General features: G+C 39.9%; 1 protein-coding gene across 3 annotated transcripts in view; it reads left to right on the top strand.

The window, feature by feature from the left end:
* The window catches only part of fbxo41 (F-box protein 41), a 69,560-nt gene that overhangs the window by 14,856 nt on the left and 34,790 nt on the right, over window positions 1-19,914 (top strand). For all 3 annotated transcript variants that reach the window (XR_009129932.1, XR_009129933.1, XM_058073933.1), the window contains exon 3: window positions 12,949-13,051. The gene's annotated coding sequence lies outside the window, so the exon portion shown is untranslated. The remainder of the gene's footprint in view (window positions 1-12,948; window positions 13,052-19,914) is intronic.

Genomic DNA, 19,914 nt, shown 5'->3' with positions numbered 1-19,914 from the left:
CTGAGTGACGTCAGGGTGTATGGGAGCCATGCTGTGGTTAGGAAAGGACGTATAGCATAGAGAGTGTGTTTCCCAGGTCTAAAAGCTCAGGTCGTTTATCAGACGACGAAAGCTGTCTCTGATCTCAAGCCTGTAGAGAGTTGGAAACCTTAAGAGACAACCCCCCCACCCCCCGTCCCACCCACTCCTCATTCTTAGCCCATTAAATGGGGCTTTCATATTTATGAGTCATACCGGCAGCACAAATTTAAAAATCAAAACACTTTCCCTAAACTGCCTAAATTCCCTTGTCTTAAGTCTCAAGCCAGCACTGCATGAAATACCATTTTAATGCATTTTTATGTCACATCAGGTGGTCTTAAAGTCACAGAATTGTGAATATTTGTAGCCTAATTTGTAGTAGCCTAATACGGGACTTAATTATTTATCGGCTTTGGTCATGTATATACTTTTGTGTACTGTATGTACATACAGTATGTTACATACGTACATATATATTTGGCCAGATTTTTGGAGCGTCAGCAAAATAGTTGCTTCATCGGGAAAATAGACAATTTGAGGAAATTGTCAGTCATCAGTCAATGCTACAGCAGCATAGGGTCTACTTCCTGTTAACAAGGTATGTTTACAGCATCAGCGTTGACCTCCCACCGTCTGTGTATTTGTGCATTTGTGCTCCTCGTCGCCACTCAGGATTGATGCACGACGCTCACACGTGTTCGTTAACTATTAACCAACAGGGACCGGCCATCTTCTGGGAGACTAATAGACCAGAGTGACGCCACAGTGCTCCGAGACCGAGCCGAGGCCTTGCTTTGTCATGGCATACAAGTGGCAGGATGCTGCGTGTAAACATTAACCAGAGTCTTGCCACTGAGGGCTCACCGGTGACAAACAACAATATCCACCCCTTCTACATTTTAGGCTGGGGAAATATTAACCCCATCCCAGCTGGGGCTCTTCCTCTTATCGTCCCACGGATAAATGAAGAGACGCTGATCCTTCCATCACACTCCGCTCCTCCTTCCTCCTACTCATCCATCCGCTCTCTCTGTTTGTGTCTCTCTTGGCACCACTGATGGTGGCGACTTGTAAAGGAGGGAGAGATTGATATGATGAGAGGAAGATGTGCTGCTTCCTGCCTCTGGATGAGAAAGGATCATTTTTGGAATCGTTGCTTTGTGTGATAACAGTGCTTCCTTTTTTTTTACCGCAAACCCTCAAAGAAATCGGGGTAATATCAGCGGTCCAATATTGGTATAAAAAAGAGATATCGCTTCATATTGGTAACATTTTTTCTGCCCATAATGACATCACTGTGTGAGTGATGACATTGGGGCCAACAACCTAGCTCCTTCAGTATGTCCGCAGTCCGGCATTACTGTATTTCCAAGTTTCAGTGTCGGATTGGAATACTGCGATTGGGAAGTGTAGTGTCTTCCTTTAGTACTTCTAATCTAATATCAGCAAAATAACAAGCTACCAGAGACCGGAGATGTTGAATGAGTACAGTTTATAATTTCACTCATAGTATTAGTCCAGAGTTTGCTACTTTGTACTTTCCTTTGTTCTTATACGAAATCACATATGCATCACAGTACATGAAGCATACGTATGTAAGCATAATTAGTTAAAGCATAATTAGTATATGGGTTCAATACAGATAGATAGATATTAGTTTGAGGAAGGCAATATCTGTATCGGCTGATATCGGCATCAGTACTGAAGTGCTAAAAAATATTGACAAAAAGCCAATATTGAGCTGTTTTGGTTGTTTGGTCTAGAGATTGTGAAAAGACAGTCTTTATTTTTTTTATTTTATTTTTTTTATAGTCTTTTTTAAGACTAATCTTAAGGAGGTTAGAAACCCTATGGAAGAAAACAGGAAGCAGAACTGGTGGTAGCAGAGATGAGGATGCTGAGGTTCTCACTGGGAGTGACCAGGATGGATAGGATCAGGAACAAGTACATCAGAGGGACGTTACATGTTAGAGGCCTTGGAGATAAAGTCAGAGAGGCCAGCCTGAGATGGTTGGGACATGTCCAGAGGAGAGATAGTAAATATATTGGTAGAAGGATGCTGGGGTTAGAGAGGAAGACCAAAGAGGATGTAGTGAAGGAGGACATGAGGGTAGTTGGTGTGAGAGAGACAGGGTTGGATGGAGGAGATTGATTTGCTGTGGCGACCCCTGAAGGAAAAGTAAAAAGAAAAAGAAGAAGAGCATCTGTGCTATAAACCAGTGATGCCATTTCCACCATAATAATTATTTTTTAATAGGATGTATTATAGTAACATTTTGCTTCTCACCTGTATCATCCTCCATGGGGTTGGTATTAGCATCTTTAATGTACAAAATGTGTCATATTGCCCTCCCCTCCCCCATTCATCTGTATGCAGCCGAATCTGAACCATCATTGAAATAGTGGCAGAGCTGCTATACAATCAAGGACTTAAATGTATGGAGCTGTGGTCACTTTTAAAAGCACCTCAAGAGAAATTGTCCAGTTTTTCCATTTAAAGTGAAAAAGTTGATCATTTAGCTTTTACACCTATTCAACCTTATTATGAAGCATACCTCCATGACGTCTGGCTCTGTACAGCCCAAATGGACTGAAGAGCTTTCATGTGTCCTGAATGGTCCACTCCTCTTGTAAGGGCTCACGGGGGCCTCACATCAAACAGATTCATCATTTCCAACAAGATGGAAAAAAAATGTGAGCTGAAGCTATGGAGTGACCACCAAGTTCAAGTTAAAAATCTGCATTTTGCTATGACGTTTCAACCATAATATAATACAGGATTATCCCAAGCTGGTCCCTAATTTCACTTGACATATATTATCGGTACTCGGTGTAGTACATATAATGCCCCAATTAAACACAAGAAAGTTGTGATGGGAAGAGAGGCAACTGATTTGACCTCTACTCAAATAAATGCCTCACCTCAAATAAATGCTACCTTTCCTGCCCTCAGAAAATAATAGCAAATTGCCATACCATAAACCATACATTTACTATTTTACTCTGACTGAGAGTGACGTGTCAGGAAATTCATTCATTTTCTACCGCTTTTTCCTCACGAGGGTTGCAGGGGGTGCTGGAGCCTATCCCAGCTGTCTTTGGGCGACAGGCGGGGTACACCCCGGACTGGTCGCCAGCCAATCACAGGGCACACATAGACAAACAACCATTCACACTCACATTCACACCTATGGACAAGTTGGCCAATTAACCTAGCATGTTTTTAGAATGTGGGAGGAAACCGGAATACCCGGAGAAAACCCACGCATGCATGGGGAGAACATGCAAACTCCACACAGAGATGGCCGAGGGTGGAATCGAACCCTGGTAGCCTCCTAGCTGTGAGGTCTGCGCGCTAACCACTAGACCGCCCGTGTCAGGAAATTTCAGAGTGGAATTATTTGACGAATAATGTTAATAATATTCATGAAAATGATACATCATAGAATAATATACATTATTATATTATAATATAAGGCTGTCAATTTTTTGTATAGTTGTTTTAGTGTAACGCATGCATGACAGCAGAGGCACAGTGTAGCATCCCCACAGTCACATATAGTCTGATGCTCTTATTCTAACCTGAACTCATCAACAACAATGCAATTCCAACACCATATACGTACGTATGTATCTCCACTTTACAAACATGCCTCCCGTCCATTCAGCCACTGAATGACACTTCCTCATTGTCCCTAGATTCTGCATTCAAGGACACTCTGAACATCACAACAACAGCTTCATTATGCTGGCATGTGTGGTCTTCATAAACGAAAAGACAACAAAAACAATGACATATTCTTATCACTCACTAACGTAAGTCTTATTGCAGAAGTACAATTTGCTGCATGCTCGGAAATCCCCGACAATACATCTACTGTACACTCAGCTTAAATTACGTGGTGTCTTTGAACGCAACCCCACATTACTCATAATAACATGGTGAACCGTGATTTAAAATGTTCTGCTGCTATTAAAGAGACTAGCATTAGGCAAATTGATTTTCTGTGGTGTCTTTTAGCTTGATTTACATTTTCAGTTCATTCGGAGCTGTTAATACATGTATTTCATGTCCCGTCATTGATCTTTTTGTTCATAAAATACAGTATAAATTGACATATTTCACACACAGTCGCAGATAGTGATTAATCATTAATCATGAATTAATAAAAACTGTGATTAATTTGAACATTTAATCATCTTGTAATTCAGACATCCTCAAGAAGTCAGACCAGATTCAAAAGTAGTACCCCATCCGGGTAGTAGCTAGTAGTTTTTACATTTTTTAAATAGATAGGTACAGATATAAGTGTCATATCCAATTTTGTGCAAGTTTCTCTTTTAAAATAATAATTTTGTATGCATACGGTTATCATGTTCCACTTCATTTCCTTAGTAATGTGGCAGTAATGTCGGCAAAAATGCACTCCACATTCAAAAATTGGACATTCTGTTGCCTATTTTTAAAAATAATCGCTTGGTTTACCTTCAACAAAAGTGGGGCGCGACTTAATGACCATCAAAAAAAATAAAATTGACAACCCCTGTTGTAATATACAGTATTACTATTTACATATATACTATAGACATATGCACGGTGCGTGAGTGGTTAGCACGTAGTCCACACACCTAGGAGACCTGGGTTTGATTCTGGAGTTTGCATGTTCTCCATGCGTGGGTTTTCTCCGGGTACTCCGGTTTCCTGCCACATTCCAAAAACATGGCGACTCCAAATTGTCCATAGGTATGAATGTGAGTGTGAATGGTTGTTTGTCTACATGTGCCCTGTGATTGGCTGGCCACCAGTCCAGGGTGTACCCCGCCTCTCGCCCAAAGTCAGCTGGGATAGGCTCCAGCACCACGACCTTAGTGAGGATAAGTGCCATAGAAAATAAATGAATGAATGACTATAGACATACTTATACTGTAAATATAGATATAAAATAGATAGAGTATGTGTACATTTTACATTATTTAGCACCCCTAACGGTCTACTTCAAATCTGGAAGTTGCTTTGCATTAGTAAATATTATAAAATGTGAAGCTATTACAATTTTTAATCAGATTAATTAAAGTTTTCAAATGAATTAATCATGATTAATCACACTACGGTTGTTTGTCTATATGTGCCCTGTGATTGGCTGGCGACCAGTCCAGGGTGTACCCCGCCTCTCGCCCGAAGACAGCTGGGATAGGCTCCAGCACCCCGCGACCCGCGTGAGGATAAGCGGTAGAAAATTAATGAATGAATGGTTTCTTTAAAGGGATAGTTGGGATTTTTTGACATGAAGTTGTACGACATCCCGACCCAAATGCTTCTGGTTGGATTTCGGCGATGAGAAACTTTGTTCCGGTTAGGAAATAGTTTGGCTTCTCTAATACTTTTTTGAAAGAGTGATACATTTACATCACAAACATACCCCTATTGGCTGTTCATTGTTGTGTCCCCCACCACGAGTGTCGTAGCCATCTTGTTTACGTATGTGTTCCACAGTGGCTGAAGATGTGAGGGTTGCCGCCATCGTCACCGGTAACAATCAATATACAGTAAATATAAACCACTGGAAAAATGTTGATAGTTGAAGACTTATGGTCATTTAAAAATAGCATAGCAAATCCCATTGCAGGCTATAGCTTTGATGTTAAAGGGTAAAGGGTTAATGTAACGGATATGGAGCCTTGCTTTGCCCAGGTTTGATATATGTATACTCTCATCTTCATTGTCCCTATTTTTAGCTGATACAGTATTACCAGTCTAATTGAACAAGCCAATAGCAGTGCGACAAGGCAAGGTCAAAGTTTAAGGCAACACGCAGTGGCTTTGAGTGCTATTAACATGGAAATGAATGCAACAGCTCAGTGGCCTGTTTTGCCTTACCTACAGTGAACGGGCTAAATAAGTTACAGTGAAAAATCACAAGGGCCGTACTTGATAAGACATACTTGTGTTACTATGGCAACATCCATGGCTCAAGCTAAGAATGCAGAGATGTGGAGAATTGTTGTCATTTTTTTTTTTAAATGTGGGTTTTGCTAACAGACGTGCATATTATTACCACATTGGCACATTAATGGCTCCATTCAGGGCCAATCTCAACAATAGCCAGAGGTGCATACACTGAGCAGTGTGCAACACAAAGGCCTCCATCCATCATATCTGTTTTCTTTATAATGCAAACCGCGGACATAAAATGGCTTTATTCGATACAGCCTGTGAAAAACATTTCTTACATTTACTACATTAACACTGCTTTACTAAAAACGCTATTTGCCCTTAGTTGCATCAGCACATGTCTCAATTAAACTTAATTTAGAGCTTTTTTTTTTTTTTGCTTTTGTTGTTGCGTTTTAATTTCACGAGTAAATGAAAAGACACAGCCAACACAACATCTACTTCCAACTGTGCTGCTATGGTGAAAATAAAAGCTGGCACGTTCAATAACCACCACTTGGACTGAACCTCTCGCCGCTGAGCGAAATTAAACACATGCAATTCGCTACGGTGTGTTAAATATGAATATAAATTCTCACTAGTAAGTGTAAGTTGTTCCATAAATGCTTTGTATGGTTTCAATGTAGAGTGTCCCTGCATGTCCTCACTTTGATGCATTCATGTAAAGTGAATGTCATTTGACTTTTGCAACATTTCATCCCTTTAATGACCATAACTCACATTCCATGGGATAAAAAAATTCTAAATGCTTCAATTTAAATTTGTGTGAGGTCTCTTAGTTTTGGTACAGTGCAGAATAATATGCTTATCAACTGAAGCATATCTTCCACTGACTTTTACAATGCCTACTATGTACAGTATTCAGACAATCCGTGCATTATGCTAGTGCCCCCTGCTGTTCAAAGCCCCCACTGTTTTACATCTGACTAATGTTGCTATAATACTACAGTCCACTCATCAGGCACTTTAGGTAAACGTTCCAACCAATGTTATTATTTCAAATAATATGCTTCATACTGTCATTTGCATTGGTGTAGAGCTGCACTGGGTCATATTAAGGACTGTTTCTCATACTAACAGCTCTCAGTATGACACAGTGTGGTTGTCTACCACTGCAATACAACCACAATAATACAAATACACTGATGCTACATTGACAATGTCAGTGCCTTGAATAAGATAAGATAAGATAAGATATGCCTTTATTCGTCCCTCAGTGGGGAAATTTGCATTGCACAGCAGCAAGAGTACAGAATCAGTTAAGCAGTACAAAATACACAATATGGAAAAATAAACAATATAAACAACCCAAGTATTAACAAAATCAACAGAGTTATATACAATACAGTATGTAGATAATATGCAACGAGATGAGATATATGACCAGTCTATACACTGAGATCTTGCTAGTGAGTTAATATGAGGCATTATGGAAATACTTCACATAGAACTTAGTATATTGCATTTAGAGCCCTCAGAGCCATCAGATATTGCACATTGAATGGGGTCTGGAGTAACTATACTGACTATAAAAGCAAGTATAAGCAAGTACTGACTATAAAAGCAAGTGTTACACAGATGTACATAGTGGTGTAGAAGAATACGTATATATTTTTAATTTTGTAAATTACATGAAATTGATATTAACATTTGATACTATGCAAAAATGGACTTATTTATTGTTTTAAAATAACAAAGGGCATAAGTGGGGTACCAAACTAGCACTAATAATATCTGCATGGAAGCAAGAGGTTTGCATGAGTGCAGCAAGCCAAAGCACAGCATGTCTCAGTCTCCACCAATCTAAAGACAATGAAGGTTCACCACACTGTAATTAGCCAACAATGAGTTTGCCAGTCACTTCTCATAAATATGAATGAGGGGGGATGGATAGAAGGTGTTGGGTCTAAATTTGCCACCATTTTTTTTTTTTTGACGTGAGACGGAGAACACGGCCCAGCGTTATATTCATCCTATCAAAACCTCCTGAGGGAGAGAGTTTTTAAAAAGCTTTTGTGTGTCACTCTTTCCCTGTCATGACTGGATGAGTGCAGCTTGTAGAAGGCGTCAAGGGGTGCAGATTGATGGAGCAAGTTTGCTTTTTTTGTGTATGTTTTTTTTTTTTTACTTTTTATTAACTTAAAAAAAAAGCTTCATTAGTGTCAGCTGTTGATGTGAAATCATGGAAAGTTTTGGGAATGTACTGGAGAGCAGAAATCGATAGAGTATTACAGCAAAATCTTACTTTATGTTCAGTTTGCTCTACACGGGTGACCCTGCTTTGAAACCCAGCCAATGCACATATTTATGATCATCATCATGTTCTCACATTGCATCTGTGGAACTGCAACATTAGCATTTAAAGAGTAAGTGCATTCCACAACACCAGCTATACTCTATATTCTACCAATGACTTGAAAAGAGTGAATGAAAGCCAAATACTATAAAACATAATAATGGTCTGCTGTATGCATTTGTATACAAATAAACACCTCAGCCCTAATAAACGCCTTATTCAAACAGAGGCCTGGTACTTCCTACCCATAGTATAATGTATTACCGTATTTCTTCAAATAGACGGTGTACCTCAATTAACCACTTGAATAAATAAATGCCACACATCAAATAGCATATAACAAACGAGGTCTATGATTATTAGCTCTACTATGAATGATACCACTATGTGTCGCTGTGGACGTCAATATCACAACACACAAAACTGCACATCAGACATGGCATCTGTAAAGCTGATGAATACCCTCTGTCACTATACTATCTGAGGAAATCCAATAGTTATTAACAAGTAGGCAACAAAACAAAATATTGTCTCTCATCACATCATTGAGTGTTATGGTTTTAATTAACATGTCTGATATTTATATTCTATTTATATTTCTTTCACCAGTTTGTTGGTTTTACAGAGCAATTTTCACCACAGAAATTATGAGGTGGGTCGGGGGGGGAGGAAGGAGGAAAATGTTGACATTTTGCATGAATAATTTGACAGTGTGATGAATTATGGCCTTTTTGGCACCTTAATGTTCTGTACACTTGCTCTGAATAATTTGGAGTTGAAAAATGTGGTGAATTTGTTGAAAAGACAGGAGAGAAAGAAAGTGTTCCACGCTGCCTGCATGTTAGTATGAACCCAGACGAACGTAACAATAAAATGTTGGTAAATAACAGGAAGTGATAGATTCACCAAAAAGCACTTTACATGTTTTGTATGGTTTTTAAATTGCATTCATTCTTTACACATCCACTGCACATATCTATTTACTTTATCTATCTACTATATATATCCTGAAAGGGATACCAAGACCTAGATCTCCATCCATTCTCTATACCGCTTATCCTCACAAGGGTCGCAAGCATGCTGGAGCCTATCCCAGCTGTCTTCGGGCGAGAGGCGGAGTATACCCTGGACTGGTCGCCAGTCAATCACAGGACACATATAGACAAACTATTCACGCCCACATTCATGCCTATGTACAATTTGGAGTCTCCAATTAACCTAACATGCATGTTTTTGACTTAGCAAACAAAATTAAAAGTGATTTTATACCTAATTTGCATATGACTTTAATATATAGCGCTATGTTTTTTATATCCGTAACTAAAACTTAGCTTAAATTGCCACAAACATGCGCCAAAATGGCCACATACTGTATTTTGCTGTATTGATTACTGTATTAATGTATGTATGAGTATACGTACTGGATTTTATATACAGTAGATCAGTAGAACCCCTGAAGGTAACACATACAGTATCCTGAACATTACAACTGATTTTTAGTCTGTGGCACTTTTGTTACTGTCTTAATTTTGCATTGTGTGTCAAAGTAGAGGTCAGCTCATTTGCATATCTTCCTCAATTCAATTTGAGTTACATTGTGCTTGGACTACACAGGTTATGACAGGCCGTAATGTGTTTTGCGTCTTCAGGTGTTTGCAAATGAATCCATGAAGTAATAATAATACTGTGTCATTATCTTAAATATGAACCAATGAAATACACTTTAAACTGGTTTGAAAACAAAGCAGCTTCATTTTTGTCCATTATTAATGTGATATACAGTCACACTGAAAACAGTGATGCAATCCCTATTTGCAAACGTTTTATTTCGCCCTCTGCTGGCAAGTCTTATACACACTCTGTGCTGATCAGGAAATATCCATCTCCTTTTCAATAAATTCCTAGATGACACATTTAAAAAAAACAAAAAAAAAACCTTGACCTTTGCTTTTGTGAATGTTCTCAGAAAATAGGCGTGTGGACTAGTGGCCTTGAATAGAGTCTACACACTGTCAATTGCATGAATTATTCATTTGCCTTCAATGGTGTACAGTATTTAGCTTTCAGTAGCCTGGCCTAAATGGACTATATCGTTACTAGTTAATGTATTAATGGCTAATGCAATACCTGCTAAACATTAAGTACACTTGCACAATGTAATGAAATTCAAGACAAAAACTATGAAAAAACAGCAGCCTTTTGAAAGATAGGCAGATGTTGAGTTTACTTGTATTATTTTTTCTCTTTATGTTTAATATTGTGGTTGTCTGCATCACTGAGAGCTTTCTCATAATTGTATATTTAATTAGATTTTATACCACTCATAAACACCAGTGACCTAAGGAGATGCAGCTGTGACACAAATGGTTCAATGGTTGTTTGCAAGTTAACCAATAGAGGAGGAGTTATGGTGCTAATTTGGAAGTTGGAATTGGACCCCAAAGCAGAGGCAACAAAAGAGTTTATATAAATGTATTCCTGGTTCTGGTTCTTTTCTGTTATTGATATTTCATTTGCGCAGTGATATTTTCCTTTGCTTTTTTTCTCTTGTGCGCAAAGCAGCATCAGCTTCCAACAGTGCCTTGATATCATTCTGTAGAACCTTGATATCATTGCATAATCCTATCTATTTTTTTCTTCTTCTTTTTCTTTGGGTTTTTACCATCAGGGGTCGCCACAGCAAATCAATCTCCTCCATCCAAACATGTCTATCTCACACCAACTACCCTCATGTCCTACTTCACTACATCCATAAACCTCCTCTTTGGTCTTCCTCTACGCCTCCTACCTGGCAGCTCTAAACGCAGCATCCTTCTACCAATATATTCACTATCTCTCCTCTGAACATGTCCCAACCATCTCATTCTGGCCTCTCTGACTTTATCTCCAAGGCCCCTATAACATATAATGTCCCTCCGATGTACTCCTTCCTGATCCTATCCATCCTGGTCACTCCCAATGAGAACCTCAACATCCGCATCTCTGCTACCTCCAGTTCTGCTTCCTGTTTTCTTCCATAGGGTTTTTAACTTCCTTAAGATTAGCCCACAAGGCAGCATGATCTTGTAATACCTTGCTATCTTCTCGTAGAGCCTTGGTATCCTTGCTCTGTGCTCTATTTTCCTCTCTAAGGTTTATGACTTCCTCGTGGATTGCCATGCAAAATTCTACATATTACATAACTGACATCTAAAATCATGCCTTGTTTGGATTGTAGTTGTGTCACTCTCATTACTTACTTCAAGGCGTGTAAGAACATTAAAATATTGTCAATTTCTGGAACTGATTTTTCATTCGCTGTGTCATCCTCCTCACCTGGATCTCCAGAGACATTATCATTTTGCTTTGTGTTTGATATTGTTGCTAGGCAACCATTTTGAACTTTAGCAGTTAGTCAGTTAGACTGGTTTGCTAGCAGCTGTCAGCACTTGTAACTAGTTTATTTCAAGGAATATATGCCTCTCGCCTGTCTGAGTTAAAGTTGAGGGTGTCAGCAAGTTGTTCTGGTCTTGTGTTCATATTAGTAGTTAATAGTTCATACATTAAACGATTTGATAGCTCAAAACTGTGTATTATTAACTCATATAAATAATTGGATGGCATCAATAAACTGTACCATACCCGGTATATTATTATACTTGGGGCGCCCGGGCTTGGTGGGTGCTTCTTATGGGAGCATTCCGTGTGGCCTCGCAATAATGAGGTAAAGTGATGGTTGGACATCGGGTGTCACGTTGACCACATGCTGGTGACATGTCTGTGGCACGAGGAAGAGGCCTGTTGGATAACAGACCAAACAATCCATCCAAATGTAGGCCCGCCCAGGGATCACACATAATTGTGGGTCCAGCCAAAATGGCATCTTATTGGAGGGCAGCGGGGTGTGCGGGGACTGCTGGGGTGCTGGGCACTCGGTGGGTGCACTCAGGGGCTAGGGGGGTCGGGGCCGGGTGGGTTGATTGGCGGGGTTGGTGGTGTGCTTCAGCAATGTCCTGGGGTTTTGCTGGGGTGTCCGATGTTCCCACTCTTCTTTTGTTGTTTTGTATTATGTAAGATTCTGTTATTATATGTGTGGAAAAATCACTTATTGAATTGGTAACTGCTATGGCGTGGAGAAGGGGTAGGATTTAATAAGCTTTGCTTCTTCCTGCTCCTTTTCAGACGTGTGTGTAGTAATGAGGTGTTGTGTGTATGCATGTATGTGTATATGTACGTATATATGTGTATGTATATGTGTATGTATATATATATATAGATATAGATATTGTAAGTGTATTGTATTGTAAGTGTATATGTGAGAAAGAATAATGTAACATAGTATGCATGTCTGAAATAAATTAAGAAAGAAGAAGAAAAATGACCCAGCAAAAGTTGTACAACAAAAAAAAACTTTGCCCAAACAGGTGGTGAACACGTGATTCACACATGAAAATCATGTGCATTGTTTGGCAGTGCCATGTTTGTGTTACATTCATCTGAAAGCTATAGATCTTGCAGCACTCATCTGGATTAATGAGCTAGGCCCCCTGTCTGCTTGTGATATTATGTGTGCTAAGCTGTGGGACAGACAGTGCACCTCGCTTTGCACTCCCCTTCCTCGGAGAATGGGAGGGGTGTTTTTTTTTTTTCCCTATCTTTTTATTTTTTTTTGCATCTGTTCTCCCTCTCTCCTCTGCAGGCCTGCCGCCGCTCTCTGCTCTGCTGCAGCCTTGTGACGTCACTGAGGGCTGGAGCGCTTCCTTGCTCCGGAGAGGAAAAAATGGGCACAAGATTGTTACGAGGTGAGTCTTCCATTCTTTAAAAAAAAAACTGTATATGCATCATCAGTGTGTTTGTGTGTATATGTTGCCAGTCATCGCGTTATTGGCGTACTCCCGTACAATCAATGTACGTCTTAGCGATGGGGATCTGGAGGAGGAAATCGGGGTTTAAAGCATGGCTCTTTCTCCCTCCTCATGAGAGGGTGACAGCTGCGCCGACGTGAATGCACCTGACGCGGGGCCTTTTTGTCCATTTAAGTCGGTTCCCAGCTCCAGAAATGTCATGTGCTATAGTGATTTGGGTTCGTCCACACCCACCTCTTAATATGCAGCCTGTGCCTGCCTGCTTGATCCATGTGCGTGATGATCAATGGGCTCGTGCACGTTTGCATGTCATATTATTTAGCAGTACACATATTTTTACAGACATGCTTTTTGGCCAGAATGTATCGTGTGGTACAAAAATATAACCTACAAATGGTATACACACACACACACATATATACACACACACATATATACACACACCCAATAATAACCTAGTGGGTGCTGTGCATGAATGCAACCTGACAGCTACAACAAACGTGCACATTCAGTAATAGTGTTGCTCCCATGAGAAGCTTGATTCTGTCATACTCTGTGCCTCCTCACTTCAAGCCACAAACAGTGCATGGTGCTGGAGTTTGGCGAACTCGTGTGACTACAATGCGTGAGAAATTCGACAGAGAACCTCTGGTGCTTGCTGTAGTAAAAAGAGACAAACAAAAAAGATGCTGTCTCCATTCTCACATTCTCCAGTTGGGTCAGAGTAAAACATTTGTGGTTTTCCTTATCTGCACTGCAGCATTATAACTCATGCATGCACACAGTAGCCACACATAAGCAGGCTTTGGACCGGTGTTGTGATTCTTGCAACGTCCAGCATTTGTGAAAAATGGCAGTTCAGACTGGTTATGAATATTTTAGTCTCTTAATCTATATCTTTGAATAATCTTGCTGTGCCTGCGTGGGGCCTAAATACAATAAATCTGTGTTTGGATTGTGTTCTCATTGGACTGCAAGGTGATATTGTTTTGTTTACAATTCCATTGATCGGTCAGGGATATTGCAGTTTGTCAACCATGGACTTTATGAGTTGATCTCCTGTAAAGTCAAAGCTAACGATTGAAGTGGAGCAACAGAAACTCTCAGCTTCGCTGACTGGCTTGTTGTTGTGTAGGAGCATTTCAAATACTCTTTACACAGAGACCCAGAACAACTGGTGAATCAGAGCCTTTACCCAGAACCTATAGAACCCATCAAAGCAGAATATTGCTGCTAATGTGTGCACTTTCACACAGCCACACTACACCCTTTAATCAGATAATTACATGCATGGAAAGGTAAAATACTTACTTTCATGAGACCATTGTCTCATTACTAAATCCCAATAACACCACCTACATTGCTGCAGTCAAAGATGTTTGTCGTCTATGGACGTGGAATGCTAATACTAAAAAAACAATGCCCTTCATAGCATAATTTGCACCTTAACTGACTAAGCACAAATGCCTGACTGGCCAGAAATGCATCTGATTGATGTGATCGGGAATGATGGATCGGAATCAGGCTGAAACTTGCTGTAATAGCACAGTTTAACTTACTGCAGAGGGGCGGCACGGCGGTCGAGTGGTTAGCGCGCAGACCTCACAGCTACGAAACTAGGGTTCAATTCCACATCTCTGTGTGGAGTTTGCATTTTCTCCCTGTGCATACGCGGGTTTTCTCCGGGTACTCCGCCTTCTTCCCACATTCCAAAAACATGCTAGGTTAATTGGCGACTCCAAATTGTCCATAGGTATGAATGGGAGTGTAAATGGTTGTTTGTCTACATGTGCCCTGTGATTGGCTGGCGACCAGTCCAGGGTGTACTCTCGCCCGAAGACAGCTGAGATAGGCTCCAGCACACCCGTGACCCTTGTGAGGATAAGCGGTAGAAAATGAATGAACTTACTGCAGTTGTGATGTATTTGCACGCAGATTAGAATTCGTTTTATATTCCTCATTTCCTAGAGGTATGTATTTTTGCAAATCAGTAAAGTCGTACATTTGAAAACATATTCCGAGACAGATTACAAGCCTTGTTGGTTGTTGTAGATCTGCTCCTGATCAGTCCCACGATCATTGGTTGACATTTGTGCAAAAAGCATGACTAACATAAGTATAGAGAATGTACTGAGTCTCTTTCTAGTCAGCTATATTGCACATTGCATGTTTTTTAGCAATGTTATTAGCATTGGCATTCCCAGTTCAAATTCAACTGAAGTGTTGTCTTCTTCTGGATATTTTTTTCCATGAATGTATTTCTTGTTTTCTGTTGGTCTATCAGATATGATTTAATGGTTTTATAATCGTGAGAGTTTCATACAATATACAGGTATAGATAATACAGGTTAAATGTATAGCATACATACAACACACTATGTTTTTTACACGCTTATGCTATTTTGTCCATTGTACGGCGGCCCCTGAATGCAACGTATTTGTGTGCTGTGAGATGCAAATGTTTGTTTGGGTATGTAAGGTATATCTGTGACAGTCAATCCAGCCTTAAAACATACAGGGAGTTGAAGACAAGTATCCTAATTTGTTACCGGAATTACATTAGGCAAGCAGTGTAGATTATGTAGACTTTGGGAAACTCTAGCTGGCTTGCCGCTAGCGATAGCTAAATGCTACATCATGACTCCAATTCCATCTGTTTGTTGATCATCTTATCATTCATTAGTGTTGAGTATATATAGACTTTATACTTTAGGTTTCTTTAATACGTGTATGAGGCATAGTTGTCTTATGAGTGAACAATAGCAATTGAAGAGACAAGGTGTCTCTAATATGCTTCACAACACAAAAGTTTAATAAGATTGGTTTTGCCATATTGATTTCTCAAAACAAACAATCCTTCACCTGTCACAGTTCCCAGTTTAATTGTTATTTAGTATAATGCCATATATGTATATATATATGTATATATATATATATATATATATATATATATATATATATATATATATATATATATATATATATATATATATATATATATATATATATATATATATATATATATATATATATATATATATATATATATTAACAATTAAACTGGGAACTGTGACAGTCCCCAGTTATATATATATGCATTGATTCTCTCACAACAACAATAATGACTGTACAGTATATGTGCCCATGCACTGCTGGCTCATGGCCATTCTAATATTGTTGACGGCTGCAATGGTGTTCATTCAAGCATCACTTAGACTGTAGATCAACAATCTGCTTGATGAATGTGGCCTTTGGGTGTGTTAACTTTCCTGACAGTCCAAATATCTGTGTGGAAAAATACTGATACTAAATTGCAAATGTGACTCATGCAACATTTGACTACCCTTCAATATTTAAAAATAAAACTAAATCTAATGGATTGTACTTTGATATTGCACGTCTTTGTCAATGTCACAATAACTTCAATTTCCTGCTCAATGGCTCATCAGCACTCCCTCTTTTCTTTGATCACTGTTATCCATATGTTCTGGCATCAAAAAAGGCCAAAGAAAAAGCAAAACACACTGGCTGTTATCGTAAATATTACTGTGTTTTGGTTTCAGTAGGGGCTGCACGTTGGACGAGTGGTTAGCACACAAACCACACAACTAGGAGACTGGAGTTCAATCCCACCCTCAGGATGGAACACTGTGTGGAGTTTGCATGTTCTCCCTGTGGTGACTCCAAATTGTCCATAGGTATGAATGTGAGTGTGAATGGTTGTTTGTCTATATGTGCCCTGTGATTGGCTGGCCACCGATCCAGGGTGTACCCCGCCTCTCGCCCGAAGACAGCTGGGATAGGCTCCAGCACCCCCGCGACCCTCATGAGGATTAGCAGTAGAAAATGAATGAATGGTTTCAGTAGGCGATATAATCAAATAATAATACATAATACATACTAATAACGTGTGCAATTTTAATACTGTAAGGAAACTTTTGCAGTGATTTGGAAGAATGGCCCATGAATATTTTCTACTGTACTGTATATCATATCTTCTCATATTTGGGAATACCTCATCCACTTGTGACAATAGCCATTATGGAGGCTGTGCTGCTAATGTAGGTAAAACATTAGAACTGTATTTATTTACGACCAGTACCCCGCCTAACGCCCAAAGACAGCTGGGATAGGCTCCAGCATACCCCTGCGACCCAAGTGAAAATAAGCAGTATAGAAAATGGATAGATGTATTTGTTTAATTTAGGGGAAAGAGTGATATTGCTTCTTATGTTGTATCTGTGGTTAGTATGTCACGACTATAATCCCTTGTTTATCATGGTTAATTGGTTCCAGACTTGACAGTGATGAATACATTTTTGTGAAGTAGGATTCCTTATTTACAAATTTAATACTTTAGAAAACATGTTTATGACCTTCTAAATACTATTAACTTTATTAGAACCCTCTAAGCATAAACTAGCACCCCTATAGTGACCTTTACACTCATATTACCCAATATAGTAGATGTAATAGAAAACACACCCCTCCCAGAAGTGTACGTATGTTCATTAGGTAAGAGCTAAGTGCCAGTGAAGTGTAGGGACGACTGTTTACAATAGGAAATCCAGTTCGCTCCATAGTGACCTACTGTGTCCCTCTTTCTTGCCCTTTTCATGTCTGCATGCGAGAACATAGTAGTAATTGTTTCTGTGAACCCTTGTCTGGATCAATAGGAGACAGCGGATGGCTGCCTTGATGGGGGGGGGGGCATCAGCTCACATTGGAGGAAGTCATTCAGTCTCACTATTTCCATCTTCTTCCTGACCTCACTGCCGATAATGATTTAGTATCACTGCAGCGAATGAGCTGCTTGGACCATCTTGTGTTTGTTCTCATTATGGAGGAACAATGCTTGGAGTTATGTAATAAAAGGTCATTGACATAGTGGTTATTGTCTCTTGTTATATAATTGGCAATGCCATAGATTCTAGCAGCTATCCTTGAGTGATTTTAGGGTAGTACAGGCAATTACATATTCTGAGTGTTAAACTGAGAGTAAAATAGGATTGGCATGTGTTGCTGAGAGAGCATTTAACCTAAATACTAAAGTTTGTCACTTTAATATTGGTAAGCTATCATGTAGCTATTGGTTTCAATGGGGGTGGGGGGATGCGGGGATTGTTGGTGTGGTGCAAGGGGTCTTGGTTTCAGTTTCAAGTTCAGTCTGTGCAGTACAGATAAATAAAGAGATATTAGCAGTTTCTCAATAGTATTTCAATGGGGGGGGGGGAAGAAAACATTTTTTAAATTTTCTATCGCTTATCTTCATAATAGCCAATCACAGGGCACATAAAGACAAACAACCATTCACACTCACATTCATACCTATGGACAATTTGGATTCACCAATTAACCTAGCATGTTTTTGGAATGTGGGAGGAAACTGGAGTACCCGGAGAAAACGCACGCATGCAAGGGGACAACATGCAAACTCCACACAGAGATGACCGAGGGTGGAATCGAACTCGGGTCTCCTAGCTGTGAGGCCTGCGCGCTAACCACTCGTCCGCCATGCTCTAAATCATTCATTCATTCATTTTCTACCGCTTATCCTCACAAGGGTCGCAGGGGGTGCTGGAGCCTATCCCAGCTTCGGATGAGAGGCGGGGTACACTCTGGACTGGTCGCCAGCCAATCACAGGGCACATATAGACAAACAACCATTCACACTCACATTCATACCTATGGACAATTTGGAGTTGCCAATTAACCTAGCATGTTTTTGGAATGTGGGAGGAAACCGTAGTACCCGGAGAAAACCCACGCATGCACGGGAAGAACATGCAAACTCCACACAGAGATGCCCGAGGGTGAAATCAAACTCGGGTCTCCTAGCTGTGTGGCCTGCGCGCTAACCACTCGTCCGCCGTGCTCTAAATCATTAAAAAAGCAACATTTTTTATATATAAAATGAGTTTCAGAATCCTCTCCCCAATTATTGCCTGCTTCCAATTAGTGGTTTGGTCAAAAACACCCCTGCTATAATTACAGCATTTACAGTAATAACACTAGTGACCTGCTCATTTAGCAATTGAAATGTTGTTGTTGTGTGTTTAATATTTTTTTAAATGTTCAAGCAATCTTCTTAGGAATGTCTGTGTCCAAATGAGGACATACTGTATGTGTACATATAATAATGGCTTCCTACGACAAATGGATACTTATCAGTCATTTATATTAACATGCTGGCCACACAGGCCAACATACCAACAGTGTATGTTGACACTTAGTCATCACACATGGTTTTGATTTCCCCTTGGTTGTCAGGTGAGAAGCCCCAGGTTGTGAGCTTGTCATGGGGCTCCCATTGCGTTCACAGGGCTAACACACTTTGACATGCTCATGCAGGAGCCTACAGGCCATTGGGAGCTCTTAGTGTCCGTACAGTGTGGGAACATGTCAGGGCTGTGAAGGCTTCTTGTCCTTGTCAACTATGTTGACATACTTGAGCTCTTAAATGGAACCTTTAACTTCAAGGCCAGGATATGCCATGCATGCTATTCTCTTTTTGTGTACTTGCTTTTTACATGTATTTTCTGTTGGCATGGACTGTGAAGATTTTGCAGGAGAACAGTGAAAAGAGCCCCATTTCTGAAGTGTGGGCTGATGCTCGTGTCACACCTCTAACAAGAAGTCTTGGCACCTTTATGCACAGTAGCGCATTGCTGGTTTGACTATGATACTGAAATATCTCTGGATAACAAAGGTTTTCCATGGGCATGTCCAAGCAAAGCAAATAAAAATTCATCATATCTGAGTGAAAATGGTAGAAGGTGGCCAATAGAAGGTTTGCCTAT

The sequence above is a fragment of the Doryrhamphus excisus genome, chromosome 1, assembly GCF_030265055.1.
Source record: "Doryrhamphus excisus isolate RoL2022-K1 chromosome 1, RoL_Dexc_1.0, whole genome shotgun sequence".
NCBI classification, from domain to species: Eukaryota; Metazoa; Chordata; class Actinopteri; order Syngnathiformes; family Syngnathidae; genus Doryrhamphus; species Doryrhamphus excisus.
This window is presented reverse-complemented; position numbering and strand designations above follow the sequence as displayed.